We start from the raw sequence: 22,740 nt of genomic DNA, 5'->3' as shown, positions 1-22,740 counted from the left end.
TAGGGTTTTCTTTTTTACCATATGGCCAGGCTGCAAATTTTCCAATATTTTACATTCTGCTTCCCATTTAAACTTAAGTTCCAGTTTCAGATCATCTCTTTGCTCATGCATATAAGCCTGAGCTTGAGTGCTCTGCTGCTTAAACATTTCTTCCTCCAGATACCCTAAATCATCTCTCTCAAGTTCAAAATTCCACAGATCTCTAGGGCAGGGACACAATGCCCCCAACCTCTTTGTTAACTCATAACAAAGGTGACTTTTGCTCCAGTTCCTAATAAGTTCCTCATCTTCATCTGAGACCTCCTCAGCTTGGACTTCATTGTCCATATCACTATCAGCCTTTGGTCACAACAATTTAACAAATCTCTAGGAAGTTCCAAACTTTCCCTTATCTTCCTGTCTTCTGAGCCCTCCACACTCTTCCTGTTACCCAGTTCCAAAGTCACGTTCACATTGTCAGGTATCTTTATAGCAATGCCTCACTTTTGGTCCCAATTTTCTGAATTAGTTCATTCTTGCATTGCCATAAAGAGACTGGCTAATCTGTATAGAAAAGAGGTTTAATTGACTCACAGTTCCACAGGCTGTATAGGAAGCATGGCTAGGGAGGCCTCAGGAAACTTACAATCATGGCAGAAGACAAAGAGGAAGCAAGCATGTCTGTCTCACATGTCAGGAGCAGGAGCAAGAGAGAAGGGAGAGGTGCTACACACTTTTGAACAACCAGATCTTGTGAGAATTCTATTACGAGACAGCACTAAGGAGATGGTGCTAAACCATCAGAAACTGCCCCAATCATCCAATCACCTCCTACCAGGCCCCACTTTCAACACTGGGGATTACAACTGGACGTTTGGAGATTTGGGTGGGGACACAAATCCAAAGCATATCACCTAGCTGCTTGGGAGGCTGACGTGGGAGGATTGCATGAGCCCAGGAGTTTGAGGCTGTAGCGAGCCATGATTGCACCAGTGCACTCCAGCTTGGGTGACAGAGTGAGACCCTGTTTCCAAAAAAAAAAAAAAGAAAGAAAAATAAAACAAAGAAATATTAAGGGTACAGAAGCTGAGCATGAGATCAAGGTCATAACAAGCTAAGAAAGTCAGAGTGAGTGTGTGATGGTCATAGCATGCCCACAGCTTTCCTTATTTTGCTTATGTGCATGTCCTCTTGAACTGAGCAGGTTTAATGGGAAAATGCAAGGAAGGATAGTCCCAGTGCTTCTTACTCTGGGGTCTTGGACTGGCTTCATGGAAGGACTCCATGGGCAGCTCCTGTAATTGTCTGCGGTATTTTGTGTACATGCATCCACCTCGTTTTTTTTTTTCTTTTCTGCTCTGGCTCTTATTTGTTGGCTACTGCTGCCTGCAAGACCTCACAGCTCCCCTGGCTGGTGGTTTTCATCACGTTGGGCACATGTGCATGCCAAGGATGCTGCCTCCAGGCGTCTCTAAAGCTGATGGCTTTTTGTGAGTCAAGAGTGGAACTGGTTCAGAAGAGAGGTAAAGAGAAGGGCCTTTCCCCCGTTCATGCTTTGTACATGCTTTGTCATGTCACCTCTCAATGCTCTGTTCTGCTCAGAGACTCACAGTGTTCTTTCATGAAAGCAATTCCTTCAGCACCCAGCCCAAACCCTCTAAACACAGGGCCCCAAACCTAGTTCAAAGGCCGAAGGCTGCAGAAAGGAACCGCTGCTCCCCCTCATTTATCTGCTATGATGACCCTTCTCTCCGAACTAAAACCTTCCCTTTATAACCTCACTACTATGCACATTAGTTTCTTTTTTTGGTATTTTTGTATATTTTTAATTGACAAAATTGTATATATCAATGGGGTAGAGCATATTTTTTTGGAAACACGCAGGCGTGGGAGAATGGCTTGTATTAGTTTCCTATTGCTGCTGTAATAAATTATCACAAACTCAGAGGCTTAAAACAATACACATTTATTTATTTATTTATTATTTTATTTTACTTTTTTTTTTTTTTTTTGAGACAAAATCTTGCTCTGTTGCCCAGGCTGGAGTGCGATGCTGCAATCACAGCTCACTGCAGCCTTGACCTCCCGGACCTAAGAGATCTTCCCATTTCAAATTCCTGAGTAGCTGGGACTATAGGCATGCACCACCACACCTGGCCAATGAAAAAAAAAATTGTTTTTGGTAGAGATGGGGTCGCCTTATGTTGCCCAGGCTGGTCTCAAACTCCTGGGCTCAAGCAACCATCCCTCGTTGGTCTCTCAAAGTGCCGGGATTACAGGCATGAACCATTGCACCCAGCCACAAATTTATTATAGAATTTATATAGAAAGATTCCAAAATGGATCTCACGGCTAAGATCAGGTGTTGGGAGGGCTGCTTTTCATCTGGAGGCTCTAGGGGAGAATCTGTTGATCTGTTTTCTTGCCTTTTTCATACTCCTAGAGGCCACTGGCATTCCTTACCTTGTGGTCCTCTTCCATCTCCAAAGCCAGAATCATCCAAATTCATGTTTCTTACATCACACATCTTGACTCCGACTCTTTGGCCACTTTATTTCACATTAAAGAACCTGGTGATTACATTAGACCCACTCAGGGGCTGCTACCAGATAATACAGGACAATCTCTCCATTTTAGGATCAGCTGATGAGTAACCATAATTTCCCTTTGCCATGTAATGTGACCTATTCCCAGGTTTTGGGGATTAGGATATGAATATCTTCGTGGGGAGGGCCACTATCTGCTGATCATCCTATACGAATATAATTCTAGGTGCAAACAATCCAAATGGCAGGCACTATTATCTACGCCAGGAATCTGGCCCAACTCAGCCAGCCAATATTCCCTGCTATGGTCACAGCTATTATTATTACATAGAATGTGCACTTACATAGGGAAGTATTGTTTTGTCTGTTCATCTCTCTCCTGGTGAGAGCAATTTCCTTCCAGTGTGTGGGTGGGCTTGAGATCCTATGGTTAAAGGACTCAGGGCTGGGAGCTAACACTCATTGACTCAGGTCGACGTTGATGGATCTGGTCTGAGAACCTGACCCAAGCCAGGCTGCTCAGCATATCTAAAAGTCCCTGGGACTTCTCACACTGCACCTGTAAAGGTGGAGTCTGTCTCTGATGATGATGATGGGAGACCCAAGATATCACATGTGGCAGGTGCTGGCCACCATACTTCCAGCCACATGGGGAAAGCCAGCTCAGGCTGATAGGGAATGAGGCTGGAAAGCAGAAATGAGGCTGCGATGGGAGAAGAATGAGAAAGACACACACACTTGGAGTCCCAGCTCTGGTAGTTTCAGCTGCTTTGCATCCTGACCGTCCCGTGCTGGTGTTCATTAACCTCTCCTTCCATCGCATCAACTGTCACGGTATTCTTCCAATAACTTCTCCCTTTTGTCTAAGCTAGTTGGTTTTTGTAGCTAACAGGTAAAATAATCTTCACGAATACTATTTATTGTAGAAATAAAGACAAAAGATGTAAAAGGAACCTAGAGTTAATAAGAAAAGGTGTCTGTTATAAGGAGGAGGAAGAACCTGCAACAACAACAACAACAAAAAAAGACATGTTAAGTGTGAAAAAGAGAAGAAAGAGACATGAGGAATCAAAGCGTAGGAGTGTTAAAATGGGAAAATGAGTTCCTCCTTTCACAGATCTTCAAGTAGAGGCTGATAGAAAGATAATTTGTGGGCCAGGTGCGGTGACTCATGCCTGTAATCCTAGCACTTTGGGAGGCTGAGGTGGGTGGATCACGAGGTCAGAAGTTTGAGACCAGCCTGACCAACATGGTGAAACCCCATCTCTACTAAAAAAATACAAAAATTAGCTGGGTGTGGTGGCGCACACCTGTAATCCCAGCTACTCAGGAGGCTGAGGCAGAAGAATCGCTTGAACCTGGGAGGCAGAGGTTGCAGTGAGCCGAGATCATGCCACTGCACTCCAGCCTGGGCGACAGAGCAAGACTCCATCTCAAAAAAAAAAAAAAGAAAAAAAGAAAAAAAGAAAAAAAAGATAATTTGTGCATTGGGATAATGATGTTTCAGATCGCTGATGCATCTGAAATTCTATGACTAGGATACTCCAGTGCTCTAGTTTTCTACCTCCCTTTCTCTCTTTCTCTACAACTTTCACTCTCTAGTTTTCAATTCATGGAGAGAAATCCAAAAGCTAAATAAAAATCACAGACCAGAGAGGAAGAAAACTCTGTTAGGTGGTGATGATCTACAGGGCTGTCCTCAATGTAGTTTCAGAAAGCAGTTTCTAGGAACTGCCTCCCAAATTGGGAAAGGTTTTGTAGGATGAAGGATATTGCATGTGGCTTCCTGAACATGAGGTATATCTCATGTGTTGTGGTGCCTCAATGCTTATCTTCAGAATTGTAGAGCTGGAGAGGAGAGAATTAAGTTATAGTCTCCAAAATGAGAGAAATTAAATTATTCATTGAACAGAGGACTGGTAGAATGGGCATTGGCTATAGGAAGCTTAGAGGAGATGTAACCAGAGTTTTTATGACAAGGCTGGAAGAGAGGTGCAGGAATGGTAGGTCACAGGAAGAAACGCATTCAGGTGCCCTTCCCCAGCTTGAGGCAGGGCAGGTGTAGATGGATGTTTTGTGATTGGGAAGATGCAGGAGTGGAAAGCTGGGGTACTGGTGGGGGAGGCAGTGTTCTGGGCAAAAGAGTGACATGACAAAGTTGTGTGAAGATTTGGCTGGGACACGGACAGGGTAGCAAAAGATATAGTTGAAAACAATTTGCCAGAAAGCCATTTGGGAGAAAGCAAAATGGTCAATGGAAAGCAAATTGGTTGAGACGATAGTTTGGTTCATAATGAACATACATAATATTTTGAGTATTAGTAATTTTCATGCACCAATGGTTGCATGGTTTTGCAACCATTTGCAAGTTTTTTTCAGAATTTTTTCCACATTTGAATTACTTAAAATTTCTAATTCACATCCAGTGAAGTTTCTTGGCCAAGATTAGCTGGAGCTAGGGGAAAGACAGGTGACCTAGAACTTTTGGTTTAAGAAGTTGTAGCATCTGAACTCGGGGAGAAAATGTGATTAAGTTCCACAGTTAGGTCAGGAGCTATGGCCTGTGAGCTTGGAAAAAAGGATGGAGTCTGGATGTTGGAAAGAGGCCGATATGAACCTGAAACGAAAGGTCAAGAACAACCTTAGAGCACAGGTCATCTGGACTGTGGTCCAAAGGTGAAATGGTCATGGTGGAGTATTTCCAAATCAAGGCTTTTGTAAGCCTTAAATTCCACCCTTATGAGTAACAACTCTGAGTCATAAGGTAGTGGAGAGAATGGCTGACAATACTCAAATCTGAGGTCAACACGTGCATTAGTCTGTTCTTGCAGTGCTATAAAGACATACGTGAAATGGGGTAATTTACTTTAAAGACAGGTTTAATTGGCTGACAGTTCTGCGAGCTGTACAGACTTCTGCTTCTAGAGAAGCCTCAGGAAACTTACGATCCTGGCGGAAGGTGAAGGGAAAGCAGGCACGTCTTACCATGGTGGAGCCCCAGAGAGAGAGAGAGAGAGAGAGAGAAGGGGGAGGTGCTACACACTTTCAAACAGCCAGATCTTGTGGGAACTCTATCGTGAGACAGCACCAGAGGGATGGGGCTAACGCGTTAGAAACCACCCTCTTGATCCAATCAACTCCCACCAGGCCCCACCTTCAACACTGGGGATCAAATTCAACATGAGGTTTGGGTGGGGACACAGAGCCAAACCATGTCAGCACAGCCTTCCCAGAGGTCTCCTCTGCTGTCTTTCCACTCTTTGGAAGAATGTCAGGGGCTGATGGAAGTCTTTGAAACCGAAAGGGACCTACCAGGGGGAACCTCATATGAATAGGAAGAGCCGGCAGGGGCTGCACTGCCCACAATAACGTACTCTCTTGCGAGAGAAAATCCATTCTCCTGTTCAGCTGACCCCATCGCAGGACCTTCTGCCCTCTTTGGATGTCATTGGTTGCCACTATAAACTGAGCATGTCAGCACATAGAGAGAGGCCTTTCTTTTGATGTTTGATCACCTTTTGATTTGATTTATTTGGATTCTACAGCTTCTTTTTTTTCCCCCGAGTTGGAGTCTCACTTTGTGGCCCAGACTGGAGTGCAGTGGTGCGATCTTGGCTCACTGCAATCTCTGCCTTCTGAGTTCAAGCAATTCTCCTGCCTTAGTGTCCTGAGTAGCTGGGACTACAGGCGCACGCCACCACGCCTGGCTAATTTTTTGTACTTTTAGTAGAGACAGGGTTTCACCATGTTAGCCAGGATGGTCTCGATCTTCTGACCTCCTGATCCGCTTGCCTTGGCCTCCCAAAGTGCTGGGATTATAGGCGTGAGCCACCGCACCAGGCGAGATTCTATCACTTCTAACTGAACTCTTTCATCGCACCTTCCCTAGGGTTGTGTGAAACATGCAGACATCGCGGAGTTTCTGAAAACTATTCTGTGGTGACGGCTTTCTCATTGAAAACCTGAGGACCAGAGCCTGTGGCGTGGTTGAGTGCCTTACAAGAGTGTTTTCTAATTAAAAAAAAGTCATAATGCCCATGCCAACAATTTAGACAACTAAGAGATATAAAATGAAGATAAAATTCTTCTTCCTATCTCAGGACCTCAATTTTTTCCCCTGAGGGACTCCTGCCATTTTCCAGGGGTAGGCTATTACCTGTATATCATTCCAGAAATGTCCATGCTTGTATTTATTTTTGAACTAACAACCAATCCCTTTTAATCAGTTGTCATTATTTTCCTCTGGTAACTCTGTCTTGAAACCAGGCTGCAGTACCCACGATGAGTGCCATCTCTGAAACAAGAAGAGCCAGCCGGGCATAGTGGCTCATGCCTGTAATCCCAGCACTTTGGGGGGCTGAGGCAGGTGGATCATGTAGTCAGGAGTTCGAGACCAGCCTGGCCAACATAGTGAAATCCTGTCTCTACTAAAAATACAAAAAATTAGCCAGGTGTGGTGGTGGGCACCTGTAATCCCAGCTACTCAGGAGGCTGAGGCAGGAGAATTGCTTGAACCCGGGAGGCAGAGGTTGCAGTGAGCTGAGATCGCGCCACTGCACTCCAGCCCCGGGCACAGTGTGAGATTCCGTCTCAAACAACAACAATAACAACAAACAAACAAACAAAAAGAAGAGCCTTTGGCAGACGATCCTTGCCAGGCACCTTCTCGAAAGTCCCATTCTTCCCATTTCTGGTTAATCTTGTCTCTGAATCTGCTACCGTCTCTCACCCCGATGGTCACAGCTGACATTGCTGCTGATGGTCAAACCACAGTACTGCGTTTCAAAGTGTTAACGGTTCATTTTCTCCAGCCATAGGCTTGTCTCGGGGACTTAGCCTCTCTTCCTAGGGTGGATTCCTGGTTGGTTGAGGACTTGGACTCATACGGATGGAGGTCTTCATTTCTGAGAGGCACACCGTTGGCTGCAGGGGTAAGGAAGCAAAGCAAAGTCCACATGGCAGGAGGCCACGAGGCACCTCTAGCAAGGCAGCAAACCCCAGCTTCAGGGCCGCCCAGGGCCGCTGGGTTAACAACTGAGAATGTCACCCAGCGGCAAGGGAGAGCTGGCTTCCAGCACATTCTCCAGTGCATCGTGGTATCTTATGTTGCCGATGGCTGTCTGTTTCTGTTCGAAGGTATTATTAGACTGTCACACAGATGGAAATAGCATCGTGCTGGCGATGTCACATACTGATGCCCGATCCGGAATGCGCGCCGAGATGCCTCATTTCATTCCCTTCCTGGGAGGCAGGCACCATCACTGCTGCAGTCCTCGCTCTGCAAAAACTCTTCCTAGTGTGGATGTTTCTAATTGTCTGCCTTCCCTGCCAGGAAATCTACGGCTTGTCGGAGGAGAAGACTGTCACGTTAGGGAGCAGTTTGCTTCGCGAGCTTTGTTATTTTTCTACAACAGCTGTCCACGTAAGATTAAAATCCTGAGAAAGCTTGAGCGTCGCCCCCTCTACCCCCAGAGAAATCTGGCCCACCAAATGCTAGAACACGCAGCGGTTTGCTGATTTTCCTCCTTACTCTGTGGAAGTCAGCTTTAAACGGTGTGTCCCGAGGGAAGCCCAGTCGGTATATTTATACATGAGGATGCCTAGAAAGCCACGTCTTCACAGTATTTCATATATTTACAGAAAACAAACATATGGCTCAGCAGTGTGTTGAATATATTTTATATATCTATAGCTGTATATTTCTACCTTTCTGTGTGTATCTAAAACCACAGATTATTAAATTCGAAATAGGTGGTAGAGATCATCCTGTAACTAGTAGATTTCCATGCCACAGTTCACTTTTAGGTGAGGAAAATGAAAGTCTACGGAGAGTAAATGACTTGTCCAAGGAGGCAAAGCTATTACAGTTGGTGACGGAGTCAGGCTAGAAAACAGGGGGTCTGCTTTTTCCTGGTTCCTGCTTCACCCCAACAGGATCCATTCTTGCTGCTCTCTGCCCTCTCTGTGCCTCCAAAGACTAACTCCTTGAGTTGCATCTCTTGGGCTCCCCTTCCCATTGGCTTCTGGTTGGTTTGGCCAATGAGAGGCACTGGTGTAAGGTGGAGGGGAGGTAGAGAGGGAAGCTGGGGTGTTTCTGCCCACCACCCCTGCTTTGACATCTCACCTCTGACAGTAGCTCTGACCCTTCATGACGACAGCCTTCTCCTCTAGGTTCCAGCTCTCACCTGCCTTTCCTTGCTCCTTTAGTCGTAGGGAAGGTGGCACTGCCCACTGTGAGAAGTCTCGGGGTTCCCCGCCATCTCCTGTGTGGTCCCCCAGCCCTACCCATACCTCCGTAAAGAATCCTTTCTCTAGAGTCTCTTCCTTTGGACGATTTCCTGCTTGGTCACTGACGGATGTGCCTGGTGTCCTGAAGGCACTTCTCACTCTTCTGTGCTGACCTGTGGCTGCGTCTGCAATCCGTCTGCACAGCCTGCACAGTGCGTGGGGCTAGCAGGCCTTTGGCAGACACTTGTGGAATGAGTAAATGAGTGCCTGCAGGAAAGAACAGAAATGCCCAAACAGGGAACGTTGCCTATTATTTGAGCAAAATGTATCCATTTTGAAGTTTTTCTAGAGTAGAAAATAATGTTAAGAAGTAAAACTATTGATACAGAGGAGTTCAGAGAAGGTGCAAGGACGGTACAAAGAAAAAAACTGTGGGCTAACGGAGCTGTAACCTCATTCGTGCTCCCAGCTAGAGAAGCACAGCTGGCGGATGACGTGTCTGTGAAAGCAAATCAGACATTGCCCTTTTGAGCATGGCGAACCACAAGCCACAACAGGAAGAAATCTGCCAGGGCCTTAGAGATCTTCTTATTTTACTTCCTCATCTTATAGAGCAGCGGGGCGTGGTCTAGGAGAGTCACGTGAATGTGGGAAACTGGATGATGATCCCTAAAGGTCCACACCTTCGTCTCTGGCACCTGTGAGTATGTCCCCAATGTGGCAAAAGTGACTGCAGAGGGGGTTAAGCTGAGGATCTTGAGATGGGAGATTATATCCTGGGTTATCTGGGAGGCTCAGTGTAATCACAAGGGTCTTTATAAGAGGCAGGAGGTCGGACTGAGTAGTAGGAGCTGAGATGATGGAACAAGAGGTTGCGGTGATGCAAGGAAGGGGCTGCGAGCCAGGGATGCAGGCGGTTCCTGGAACTGGAAAAGGCAAAGAAGTGGATTCTACCCTGAAGGGTATGCAGAAAGAATGCAGCCCTGTGGAAACCGTGATTTTAGACATTGGCCCTCCAAAACTGGGAGAGTAAATTTATGTTGTTTTAAGCCACCAGGTTTGTAGTGATTTGCTACAACAATGCTGTGGACTGAATTGGGTCTTCTCCCCAGTTCGTAGGTTGAAGCCCTAACCCCTGATGTGACTGCATTTGGAGATGAGATCTTAAGGAGGTAATTAAGGTAAAAGGAGGTCGTAAAGGCCTGATAGGACTAGTGTCCTCATGAAAACAGACACCAGAGAGAATGTCCCCTCCCTGTGCACACTTAGAGGAAAGGCCACGTGTGGGCAGAGTGGCTGTCAGCAGGCTGGGAAGAGCCCTCATCAGAAACTAGCCCTGCCGGGCCTTGGTCGGGGACTTCCAGCCTCTATACCTGTGAGAAACCAGTTTCTGTTGTTTCGGCTGCTCAGCCTGTGGTATTTTGTTATGGGAGTCCTGGCTGACTAGTATAGTCCTATAGAGCAGGTCAGAAATGCTGAGGTCTTTCCTGGGCCTGCCCATCACTCCTGCCTGGGCTATGGGATCGCGGGCATCACATATCACCTCTGCACTTCAATTTCTCTACCTTGAAAATGAAACTAACAATATAAGTCCTTGAATACTTCATCAGAAGGTACTAAGCGTCTAATGCAATAATGAAGAAATGCTCTTTTAAAATTGTACAGTATCAGTCAATGGTTAAAGGCAATATTTTTATAAACTCAAGTTTTTTTCTGTTTTTTTTTTTTTTTTTTTGAGACACGGTCTCACTCTGTTGCCCCAGGCTGGAGTGCAGTGGCATGATCACAGCTCACTGCTGCCTTGAACTCCAGGGCTCCTGCCATCCTCCTGCCTCAGCCTCCCAAGTAGCTGAGACTATAGGTATGCACCACTATGGCCAGTGCATTTTTTTTTTTTTTGGTAGAGACAGGGTTTCACCATGTTGCTCAGGCTTATCTTGAACTCCTGGTCTCAGGGGATCCACCCACCTTGGCCTCCTAAAGTGCTGGGATTACAGGTGTGAGCCACTGCACCAGCCAAGCTTGAGGTTTGAGAGGCGGTATGTTATAGGGAGCTGCCCAGCCAGGTATTTCCCAGGGTGTGGTTACCTCATCTACAAAAAGATAGATGATGGTAGATCACTTGCCAGGGCCCACCACCATCCAGACTCCAGGTTCGGGGCACTATTCCTCCTGTCCACAGCACCTGGACACACCCACAAGCCCAGCATCCAGCACCACGTCAGTTCATGGGAGCAGGGCGTGAACATTAGTGATAATGAGAGCAGAAGGCCATCTCAAGGCACTAGTCATTGAGACTGTGCTTTACAGAAGCTCCTGAAACGTGACTTAGGAAATGGGCTATTTGAATGCAGATTTGGCTTATTAAAGTGACAGGCTTGGTCCAAGGTCCCTCATTGGGACAGCATTAACCATAAACTCACAGCAGTCTGTCCCTGGCCACATTATGAGTTACCCAGAAAAATTAGAGGGCACTAAGATTACCAAAGTGCTGCAGAAACTCCAAAGCAAATAATTACAGAGGCACAGCTGAAGAAGAGAAGAAGCATTTCCAGGACCAGAGAGGGTTGCACCTTCAAGACTAGAGAGGCTTCCATGGGGATTGGCCCCTGGGGCCTTCAAAAGAGGGCTGGCTGCTTAAAGGAGTGTGGAATTGGCTCGAGAGCAGACAAACAGACCAAAGGAATAGAATAGACTGAAGAAACGCGATAAAGAGCTCAGAGACAGACATCAGTGCATATGGAAATCTAACATGTGATAAAGGTGGCATCATACATCAATGGGAAAAGACAGGCCATTTTGAAAATAGTGTTGGGAGAACTGGCCATCTCTATGGAGAAAAGTGAAACTAGATTACTGTCCAGCATCACACACAAAGGTGGAATCCAGTTGGACCTGAATGTGAAGGGTAAACTGTAAAATTAATTGTGTGTGTATCCTTTTGACCTAGGGAAGAAAAGGACTTCTAAAACAAAATTTCAATATCACAAACTATAAGACAACACCAAGCCAAAACATAAAACCAATGTGATTATATCAAATTGATGATTTTGTCTTTTGTTGTTCAAAAAGTACACCAAACTCTTAATACTTGAAAAAAAACCCAATTTAATAATGAACAAAGGATCTGAATAGACATTTCTCCAAAGAAGATGTATAAATGGATGATAAACACATGAAAGATGCCCAATGTCATAGCCATTAGGGAAATGCAAATCAAAACACGGTGAGATGCCTCATCACACCCACTAGGGTGGCTGTGATAAAAAAGACAGACATCCCTAGGATTGGTGAGAAAGTGGAGAAACTGGAACCCTCACGCATTGTGAGTGGAAATGTAAAATGGTGCGGCCACTGTGGAAAACAGTTTGGCAGCTCCTGAAAATGTGAAACACAGAGTTACTACATAATTCCATTCTTAGGTATATATAAGAGAGAAATAAAAACATATTTCCATAAAATAATTTGTATATATAAATATTTATAGCAGCATTATGCATAATAACCAAGACGTGAAAACAACCCAAAAGTCGATTCACTGATGAATGGATTAACAAAATGTGGTATAGTCAAGCAATGAAATGTTATTTGGCAATAAGGAATGAAGCATTTTGGGAGGCTGAGGTAGGTGGCTCTCTTGAGCCTAGGAGTTCAAGACCAGCCTGGGCAACACGGTGGAAAAAAAAAAATCCTGGCATGGTGGTGCGTGTCTGTGGTCTCAGCTACCTGGGAGGCTGAAGTGGGTGGATTACCAGAGTCTAGGATGTTGAGGCTGCAGGGAACCGAGATCGCGCCACTGCACTCCAGCCTGGGCGATGGAGTGAGACCCTGTCTCAAAAAAAAAAAAAAAAGGAATGAAGTACTAATAAATGCTACCACAAATGAGCCTTGAAAACATTATGCTAAGTGAAAGAAGCCAGCCTCAGAAGACCGTGTATTATATAATTACATTTATACGAAATGTCCAGAATGGACAAATCTATTGAGGCAAAAAGTAGATTAGTTATTTTATAGCACAGGGTGCTGGGAAGTGACTGTTAATGGGTATTGGCTTATTTGGGAGATGATGCAAATGTTATCAAAATTGATGATGGTGCTGGTTGCACAACTCCGTGAATATACTAAAAACCATTGAACTGTGCACTTTAATGGGGTGAACTGTACAGTATGTGATTTGTTTCTCAAGTTGTTAAAAAGTACACCATAAAATTAATAAAAATATATCAAAGTGGGAAAAGGCATTTGTCTGTAATTGAAAAGGAAAGAATACTTAGAATATGTAAGGAAATACTGCAAACCAACAAGACAAGGATACGAACAGGCAATTTACAGAAGAAAAAAACTCAAAGAATAACAATCATGTGAAGAGATACTTCAACTCCCCTACAAAAAGAAATGCAAATTAAAACTATAATGAGACTTCACTTTATTAGACTGGCAAAAATTGGAAGAATAGCAGCTGGATAGTGCTCATGTTGGCAGGGCTGTGGCCTACGGGGACCCCCATGCTCTGATGTTAGGAGGGTAGACTGGTACATTCCTTGAGAGATCAATCTGGAAGAGTTCAGTTAAGCATGCCCTTGGAATTCCGTGGGATTCTGTGGAATTTATATGCACACGCATACCACCACCAATCTTCTCTGTGTCGATGAGGGCATAGCTCAGTGTGTTTATCTGTATGTGGTGGGGTATGAAGACAACTGGGCACCCATCACTTGGGGGGTGATGAGATAGAATGTGGCAGACACCACAGGGATCTGTGTAGTCCTTCCAATTGATGGAGGAGGGGTGCACTTAGCCACATGAATGCACCTTTGTGCAGTATGAAAAAATTAAGCAGCAGGCTGGGCACGGTGGCTCACGCCTGTAATCCCAGCTCTTTAGGAGGCCGAGCAGGGCAGATCACCTGAGGTTAGGAGTTCAAGACCAGCCTGACCAACATGGTGAAACCCCATCTGTACTAAAAATACAAAAATTAGCCTGGCATAACCTGGGAGACAGAGGTTGCAGTGAGCTGAGATTGCACCATTGCATTCTAGCCTGGGCAACAAGAGCGAAACTCTGTCTCAAAAAAATAAAAAAAGAGAAAAAAAAAAGAAAAAATTAAGAAGCAGCTAGGCAAGGCAACCTTATTTGTGGAAGTCATACAGGTACACACCAAGAAATAGGCACTTTCTAAGGTTACATCTAAATAACAAGATGCATATTATCCATTGGCCTGGTTGCCTAGGATGGGGTGGTTAAAAAAGGAGTGAAAATAGGCAAAATAAATAATAAGATGAGAGAAGGGAGATTAAAAAATACTTTATACGGTTCTGGTCTTCCCACTGTCTAGAAAAAGCAACCTATGAGCTTGTTTTCGCACACCTCTTTCTAGTTTAACCCATTTATGCCTGAGGTTGCTATTTTTTGAGTTTTTGCGATCAGACCTTGGCAATGACCTTGAGCAGTAGGGAATAAATAACTCCCATATGCTCAGCATTCCAATAATGGAACACTAGGCATACATATGTTTTAATGAGCTCATGTGGCCCCTCTAGAGCTCTTTTTTTTTACAATGCCCATTCCCAGGCCAGAGCTTTGCAGCTTCTTTTTCTGTTGGTCTGGGGTAGGAACCAGAATTGTGTATTTTTAACAGTCTCACTTTGTGATTCTGACATAGGTGGCCCTTAGTCCATTTGAGAAGCTGATCAAGACCGACTTTGGCTTCCCTGTTTTGGACATGTCCACCCCTTGCTCACTGCTGCTGGACTTGGCCTTGGTCTGATCTGTGCTGTCTCATCTTGCCCCTCTAGGATCTGCTGTCTGCTCTGCACTAACCCAGCAGCTAGCCTGGTCCCTGTTCTGGCTTTGCTGGGTGGACATGGCATTGGCCCTGACCATCTGCCTTGCTGGCCTTCATTACAGCCAGACCCCCACTCAGGGCTCGCAGCTCCTGTGGTCTCATCCCCAAGAACCAAGACAGGGCAATGTCTCTTACTGCCTGTAAGAGCTTGTCGTCCGGGCCTGGAGCAAGAGCCACTGTGGACCCCAGAGCCACAGGAACGCCTCTGCCTGCGGCGGATGCCTGGCCAGGCTGAGGCACGCGTGGGAAAGTGCTAATCAGGACTTTTCTCTCTGGGTGGCTCACACCATCCTGGCAGAAAGGCAGCGGGTCACTGTGTGGCCACACAGCCCAGAGCCATTCAGGGGGCAGGAGGGAACATGCAGAGCGGAAATGAAATGTCCCCTCTCAGAGCTGCCAGGCCAGATGACGTGCCCCGAACAGTCGCGACTTTCTTTGTGAGGACCAGGGCTGCATAATGCGCATCCCCGAATACAGCCCCGTCACCCGGGAGACAGAGGCCTTTTCTTTCGCAGGCTGGTGACTTCACTGTACATTCCCAGGCCGCGGGAAGCACCGGGAAGCCTCTCTTCCACCAGGCCTCGGACAATGCCGGGGAAGCAGGGGAGGCGCTCGCGGGGGCCTGGACATGGGCAGCGCCGGCGGAGAGAGGTCCACATTGCCACGCTGGTCATGTCGAGCCCAGGCTGGCCACAAAAACGGCCTCTGTGAATGGGGATCAGCGGGGCAGGGGCTGGTTTCCTTTCACCCCTCCATGAAGAGGAGGCTGAGATGGAAAACAGCAGGCGAAGAAGGAGCTGGGGAGCCGGGGTTGGGTAACCACAGGCCCAGCGCTCCATCACACGCTGACTGTCCCCTGGCAGGGACTGGAATGTACATGAACGAGTTCTGGAAGCTCTAGAGACTGTCTTCTTAACTGTAAAAGGAGCTCCCAATGGCCACTTATGGGATGGCTATGGGATTAAATTTCACTAAGTGCATAATAGTCCTTGCAGGATAAAAGTTAGGAATCCTTCAGTAGACACTGCCCCAAAACTGTACTATGGGCCGGACAATTAGCCCTTATTAATATCAATGGATACAATCTTAAGAATAGTTTGCAGCCAGGCGCGGTGGCTCAAGCCTGTAATCCCAGCACTTTGGGAGGCCGAGGTGGGCAGATCACGAAGTCAGGAGATCGAGACCACGGTGAAACCCCGTCTCTACTAAAAATATAAAAAATTAGCCGGCGGCAGTGGCGGGTGCCTGTAGTCCCAGCTACTCGGGAGGCTGAGGCAGGAGAATGGCGTGAACCCGGGAGGCGGAGCTTGCAGTGAGCCGAGATCGCACCACTGCACTCCAGCCTGGGCGACAGAGCCAGACTCCGTCTCAAAAAATAAAATAAAACAAAATAAAAATAAAAAATAAAAAAAAACTTTGCAAAACAGATTTTCTTATTTCATCTCATGGGCCCACTTTGCAGTTGAAGACATCGAAACTCAGATGGTTTAGGTAAGGTGCCCACCCAGCGCACAGGAATTGGCAGATCTTTCATCTCCAAGTTCAGTGATTCTTCCCCTGTGCCAACGATGTGTCTTTTCTATGTCCCAATAGTTTACCCAACTGGGAATTCTGCCCTTTCTGGAAAATTTGACCTAGCCTCTGCTCAACACAGAAGTGATTCATTTTCAGATCACCATCCGCAGACAGCCCCTACATTGTCTGGCCTGACCTATTTCTCCTCCCTCTACTCAGGGCAGATGGAAAATTTTCTTCCCAGCTGTGCCTTCTCTTTGAGATTGCCTACCACTCTTCTGATGGCCTGATTTGAGACTATCCCCTCTGCTGTATACCCAGCATTGGCGAGGCCAGGTCAGGCAGGCATCCAACCTCAGCCACGGAATTCAACCAGCAGCTGTGCACTCATGCAGCTGGCAGCTTCAAAGGACAAATGCTAGCATTTCCTCCAATTCAGGGGGCTTCTTAGAGTTTAATTCTCACTGACTTCTCTTGGCACTGGGCAGGACGAGGGTCTTAGTACAGTGACCCTGGAGTGCTAGCCTTTATTGTGGTCTTTAACATGACTGGTCCTGCAGAGATCCATGTGGTAGAAGAAATTCCAGCCCTTCATTATCATTTGGGCCCTTTTCTTTTCTAACTAAACAGGTGAGTGTATGATGGTCACTGGCACTATGATTGACTGACAGAAGAACACCAGAGACACTCAATAGAGGAGGACATGGGGACCAGGTGTCTACCTAAGGCAGGAGATGGCCCAGCACGTGCTTTCTAGAAGCTCAGAGCTGCACACACTGAGCCTGCAGGTGGCTGACCTCTCCTGCCAGGAGCGAGGAATCTGCCAGGTGTCAGGAGCTGCTCTGCATCTGGAGCACATCAGGCATCTCCAGATGTGGGGTACCCTATGCCATTAAAGAAACTGACATTCTCTTACTGGGCCTGCTGTCATCTTTAGTCAATCATCTTCAATGATCATCTTACATTGGTCATGAGCCATGGCAGGCAAGGAAGTGGGAGCAGCATGACATGGTGAAGAGGTCTGAGGCGGGAGTCCAGGCTCTGCAGGAGGGCATCTGGTCTTGAATCCTGTCCTAACACAAACTGTGTGAGCTCTGTCAAGTTCCCTTTGCTTCTCTAGATTGTAGATCTCTCTTCTGTGAAAGGAGCGTGTTTGTTTCCTATTGCTGCTTGTGTAAGTCAAGGTTCTTCAGAGGAACAGAACAATAGGATTCATATATATATATGTATATAATTTTTTAAAGGTATTGGCTCATGTGGTTATGAGGCCTGACAAGTTCCTAGATCTGTAGTTGGCAAGCTGGAGACCTGGGAGAGCCAAGAGTGTAGTTCCAGTCCAAAAGCTAGCAGGCTCGAGACCCAAAAAGAGCTGACGTTTCAGTTTGAGTCCAAAGGCAGAAAAAAATCAAACAAACAATGCCCCAGCTCAAAGGCAGTCAGGCAGGTGGAAGTCTTCCCTTACTCGAGGGAGAGTCAGCCTTTTTGTTGTATTCTGGCTGTCAACTGATTGGATGAGGCCCACTCGCATTAGGGCAGGCCGTCTGCTTCACTCACTGGACTGATTCAAATGCTGATCTCATCCAGAAACATCTTCAAAGACACACCCGGAATAATGTCTGACCAAATGTCTGGGCACTCTGTAGTTGATGAAGTTGATACATAAAATTAACTACCACACTAACTTTGTCTAAGAAGTGTTCTTTCTACTACAATTACGCTCATTCTCCCTCTGGCAAGTTATGAGGAAAATCAACCAAAAGCCAGACACTAGGCTTAGTGTTTGGTCCTAAAATAACTCAGGACAGGTTTCTAGAACAGCTAGATTTGAAGAAAAGAGCTGACTGCAGGGGGCTCCTCCTTCATGTGTTAAGCATCCAAGGCCTTATTCTGATGTGAACGACAAGGATGAAATGGGAAGATGTCCAATGAAGATGCCATATTTCTAATATGGAGAGCAGAAGCCAAATGGGAGACAATGGACAGAAATTCCAGTTAGAGTTTTGAGAAAACAAACATTCTAGGCAACCAAACAACACACCAACCAACCAACCAATCAACCTATCCACCCACCCACTAACCAACTAACTAACCAGCCAACCTACTCCCCCATACCCACCAACCAACTAACCAACCCACCCTCCCACCAACCAATTAACCAGGCAACCCACTCACACCCCTCCCCTCCAACAACCAACAAACCAACCACCCCCTATACAAACAGCTTTTGGTTGCACATAACCAAAGCTGTTGTTGAGTGGGAAGTGGTGATTGTCTAATTAATAATCTGTTTTATTCTTTTTCAGATCACGTTGCACAGGGTACATAAAGCTGAATCATCTGGGGGAAGTTTGCTAAAGACACAGAATGCAAAGCCCCATCTCACTCTTCTTGAATCAGAATGGCTGACTGTGGTGCTCAGGAATTTGCATGTTTAATAAGTTTTCCCCAGGTGATTCTAATGAATGCAACTTGAGTACTGTTTAGTATATGCTGAGTATACCTGGAGCTTTGATGTGCTGCAGGGATTAGAAGAGTTTTCTGATTTTGACCTTCCCATTTTGAAATAAGTAGATTCACCATTTTTTTTTTTTTTTTTTTGGGATGGAGTCTCGCTCTGTCGCCCAGGCTGGAGTGCAGCGGCGCGATCTCTACTCACTCACTGCAACCTCTGCCTCCTGGGTTCAAGAGATTCTTCTGCCTCAGCCTCCTGAGTAGAGATGGAGTTTCGCCATGCTGGCCAGGCTGGTCTCGAACTCCTGACCTCGTGATCCACCCGCCTCGGCCTCCCAGAGTGCTAGGATTAGAAGCGTGAGCCACTGTCCCCCGCAAGTAGATTCACTTTTACATGACAAAGAAGACTTTGTCACTCCTCCTCCCATTCATTAGTCACTAATTCAAAGAGGAAGTTGGGACCAAAAGTCATGCATCTGAGAGGCTGCCATGATTTCTCCCCAAAACACATTGGCAGGTGTAAAATTATTGAATGAACCCATCCCACATGTGGGCTGTGTTTCTGGCTGGGTTTGACCCACATGCATGTCTGTGGGCTGCTCTGTCTAGACTCTTCAATATTCCAGCCACATTTTGTGCCTTAGAATGAAATTGCTGTCGAGATATTGATCTCCGTTTTTGTCGGGGTGCAGGAATTTTATTCTATGTTGTCAGGATCCCCTCTGGGTGGTGTAATAATATTGTGAGATAGTTCTTTAGCGTATCTTTAAATCTTCATATTTATTTTGAAAAAATTAGAAATTTTAGAAATATGCATTCATTTTTTGCACCATCTAGAATTAACAACTGATAGTATTTTGACTTATTGGCTTCCTTTTTTAAATAAAAAAATAAAATATTACAGATATAGCTTATGTCCTTGTACTTATCAGATCTACCACCCCTACTTCAATTCCATTTTCTTCTCATCTTGCCAAAGCCACCTACTCTCCAAAGCTTGGCACATGTCCCTTTGTTCCATTTGAAAATAATTTAAATACATATATCCACATGTACACAGTATCTAGTATTGTTTTTGTGTTTTCAAAATTTCTCACACACATGGCATAAACTTTTTCTTATCATTCTGTATCTTGTCTTTCTCACTCAGTCTTTGGCTCTTGAGTCTATGCATAGAGCCATGTGTGGATCTAATGCATCTCTTCGAACAGTTGAACCTTGGAGACCTACACTTATTTTATTCATGCATTCCTACACCGATGGACATTGGCACCTGGTTTCCTCCGCTGCAGATAATGCTACATTAAACATCTCCGTACATATCGCTTTGTGCATAGAGTTTCTCTAGCATATAGAACTAAAAGTTAAATGGCTACACTATAGAGCATGCACATTTTAAATTATCATAGATATTACAGAAACACTCTGCAAAATGACTAACAGAATTTATTTTCCCACCAGCAGTCTATGAGAAGGGTATCCTTCCCCCGCCACTTTTGCTGATGCTATGTACAGTTTATCTATTTTTTTTTTTTTGAGAGGGCATCTAGCTCTGTCACACAGGCTGGAGTGCAGTGGCTCTATCTCGGCTCACTGCAACCTCCGCCTCCCGGGTTCAAGTGATTCTCCTGCTTTAGTCTCCAGAGCAGCTGGGATTACAGGTGCCCGACACTATGCCCAGCTAATTTTTGTTTTTTCTTTTAGTAGAGAGGGGGTTTCACTGTGCTGGCCAGGCTGGTCTTGAACTCCTGACCTTGTGATCTGCCCGCCTCAGCCTCCCAAAGTGCTGGGATTACAAACATGAGCCACCGCCTGGCCAGTTTACCTAATTTTTGTCAGTCTGATTGATGAAAATGATGCCTTGCTGTTGTTTTGCTTTTTGGGTTTCACTAATAATTGTTGAGACTGAGCATGTTTTATAGGTGTTTATAATACTTTTTGATGAGTAATTCATTATCCACTCTTCTAGATTATAGATTAGATAGAATTTGTAAGTGATAAACTGTTTATACTTTTAAAAATACTATTTTATTATAAAATAATCAGTGATCACCATTAAAAAATTAAAACTTTATGAATTTAAATGAAGTTAAATGTAAAATCCTCTGTTCCTCTTAACCCATTCCTACAGCTGGTGACCAAGTGGCTTATTGTCCACGAAGGGAGGTTTGTAAGAGGAAGGGAGGCTTGTAAGTATCGCATTGTAGGACATGCTGTGGAAGCCAGGACTGCCCTACGCAGCAGCCACTGTGAACAGCTTGTGATTCATGTGAGTCTCCCTGGACTTCTTCCAGCTTACAGAAAAATAATAATGCAATGATTTTGTATATAGCCTTTACCTAGTTTTACCAAGTTGTTCACATTCTGCCACATTTAAGCATACACTCTCTCTCATATATGTAAGTGTGTGTACATATATGCACATAAGGATTGCTATTATTGCAGAGACATTTGGGACTAAGTTGGGGGACATCTTCATCTTTTATCACTAAATATCTCAGTGTGTATCTCCAGAGAGCAAGGGCATTCTCTCATACGTGCAGAGTACAAATCATTTTCAGGGAATTTAACATCCATCTAATACCACTATCAAATATACATAAAAACACCTTAAAGCTTTCTATAAAAAAACCTTAAAGCAAGATACCATGTAAGTCTATATTGATAGTCCACCAGTCGTCCCGATAGTGTCCTTAATTGCAATTTATTCTTCTGATTTGGGATCCAATTCAGGGACACTCACTGCCTTTGGTTGTCCTATGTCTTCAGTCTCTTTAACTATTGCTCATCCTCTCTCCAAGACACCGAGATCTTTTAAGGCACACAGGCCAGTTTTGTAGACTGTCCCTCAGTTTGAATTCATCTGAATGTTTCCTCATTGCTAGAGTCAGGTGATTCCTTTTGGCAGGAGTCCTGCCTAAGCGATGCTGCCATCTCAGCGCCTCACATCAGGAAGCTCCTGATGTCACTTTCTCTTACCCTCATTTCCCTTAACAGTTGCATGATTGTCACATTTCATCCTGTGGGTGTAGCAGAATTACTCCAACCCTGGCCCTATTGATGGCTTTTAGGTTATTCTCAGTGTTTGGCTAATGAAAGCAATGCTGCAATGTGTGTGACAAGGAGTGTTGTAAACGTTCGGATAGATAGAATGAATGTGATCAAGAAAATAAGAGAGAAGAAAGAATAATGGAGAACAGCGCTTTAATCAGACTTAGACATGAATCTTGATGGAAGAATGGTTGGCTGACGGGAGCGGGATGTGATGGAAAAAGACACGATCACTTTGGCTGCAATAAGGAGGATGGGTGGGAGAGCAAGACTGGAGGCAGCGAGACCACTTGGAAGCTGTTCAAGGCAACAGTGAGGGAAGAAGGAAGAGAGAAGAGAGAAGGATGAGGGAAGAGGAGATAAAGGCCTGAAGTAGACAGAGGAGGGGCGGTAGAGATAAAAATAAAGGGAGCAATTAAAATAATTTAGATAAGTACTGACACATGCTACAACTTGGATGAACCTCACAAACATTATGCTAAGTGAAAGAAGTCAGTTGCAAAAGACCACAGCTTGCATGACTCCTTATATATAAAATATTCCTAATAGGCAAGTCCACGGAGCTAGAAAGCACATTCATGGTTACCAAAGGGTGGGAGAGTGGGGAATGGGAGGGATGACTTTAATGGTACAGGGTATTTCTCTGATGTGATGTAAAGTTTAGCAACTAGACAGAGGTGGCGGATGCCTAACGCTGGGAAAACACTAAATGCCGCTGAACTGTGCACCTCTGAAGAGTCAATTGCATGTTATCTGAATTTTACCTTAAAAAAAAAAAAAACCTTAAAACATACAAACCATCAGGATGCGGGATTTGACAGATTTTGTGAAATGAGAACTGGTTGTGTTTTAAGCTTTCTGGTTTAGGTGCCTGGGCAGAAGGTGATGCGGTTAACTGAAATAAAACTTTGAGGAAAAGGGGCAGGTCAGAATGGGTCAAGAAAATGATGTGTGCAGATGTTTGGAAGGCGAATCATATGGCAAAATGTCACACGCATGCAAAAGTACCCAGAAAAGGGTGATGAAGCCCCAAGGGGCCATTATCCAATTTCAACAGCAACCAGTTGTGGCCAATATTTATTGCTTCTTCTGTACCCACCTCCCACTTCCATATTATTTTGAAAC

Source organism: Pan paniscus, chromosome 13 (assembly GCF_029289425.2).
Source record: "Pan paniscus chromosome 13, NHGRI_mPanPan1-v2.0_pri, whole genome shotgun sequence".
Taxonomy (NCBI): domain Eukaryota; kingdom Metazoa; phylum Chordata; class Mammalia; order Primates; family Hominidae; genus Pan; species Pan paniscus.
This window is presented reverse-complemented; position numbering follows the sequence as displayed.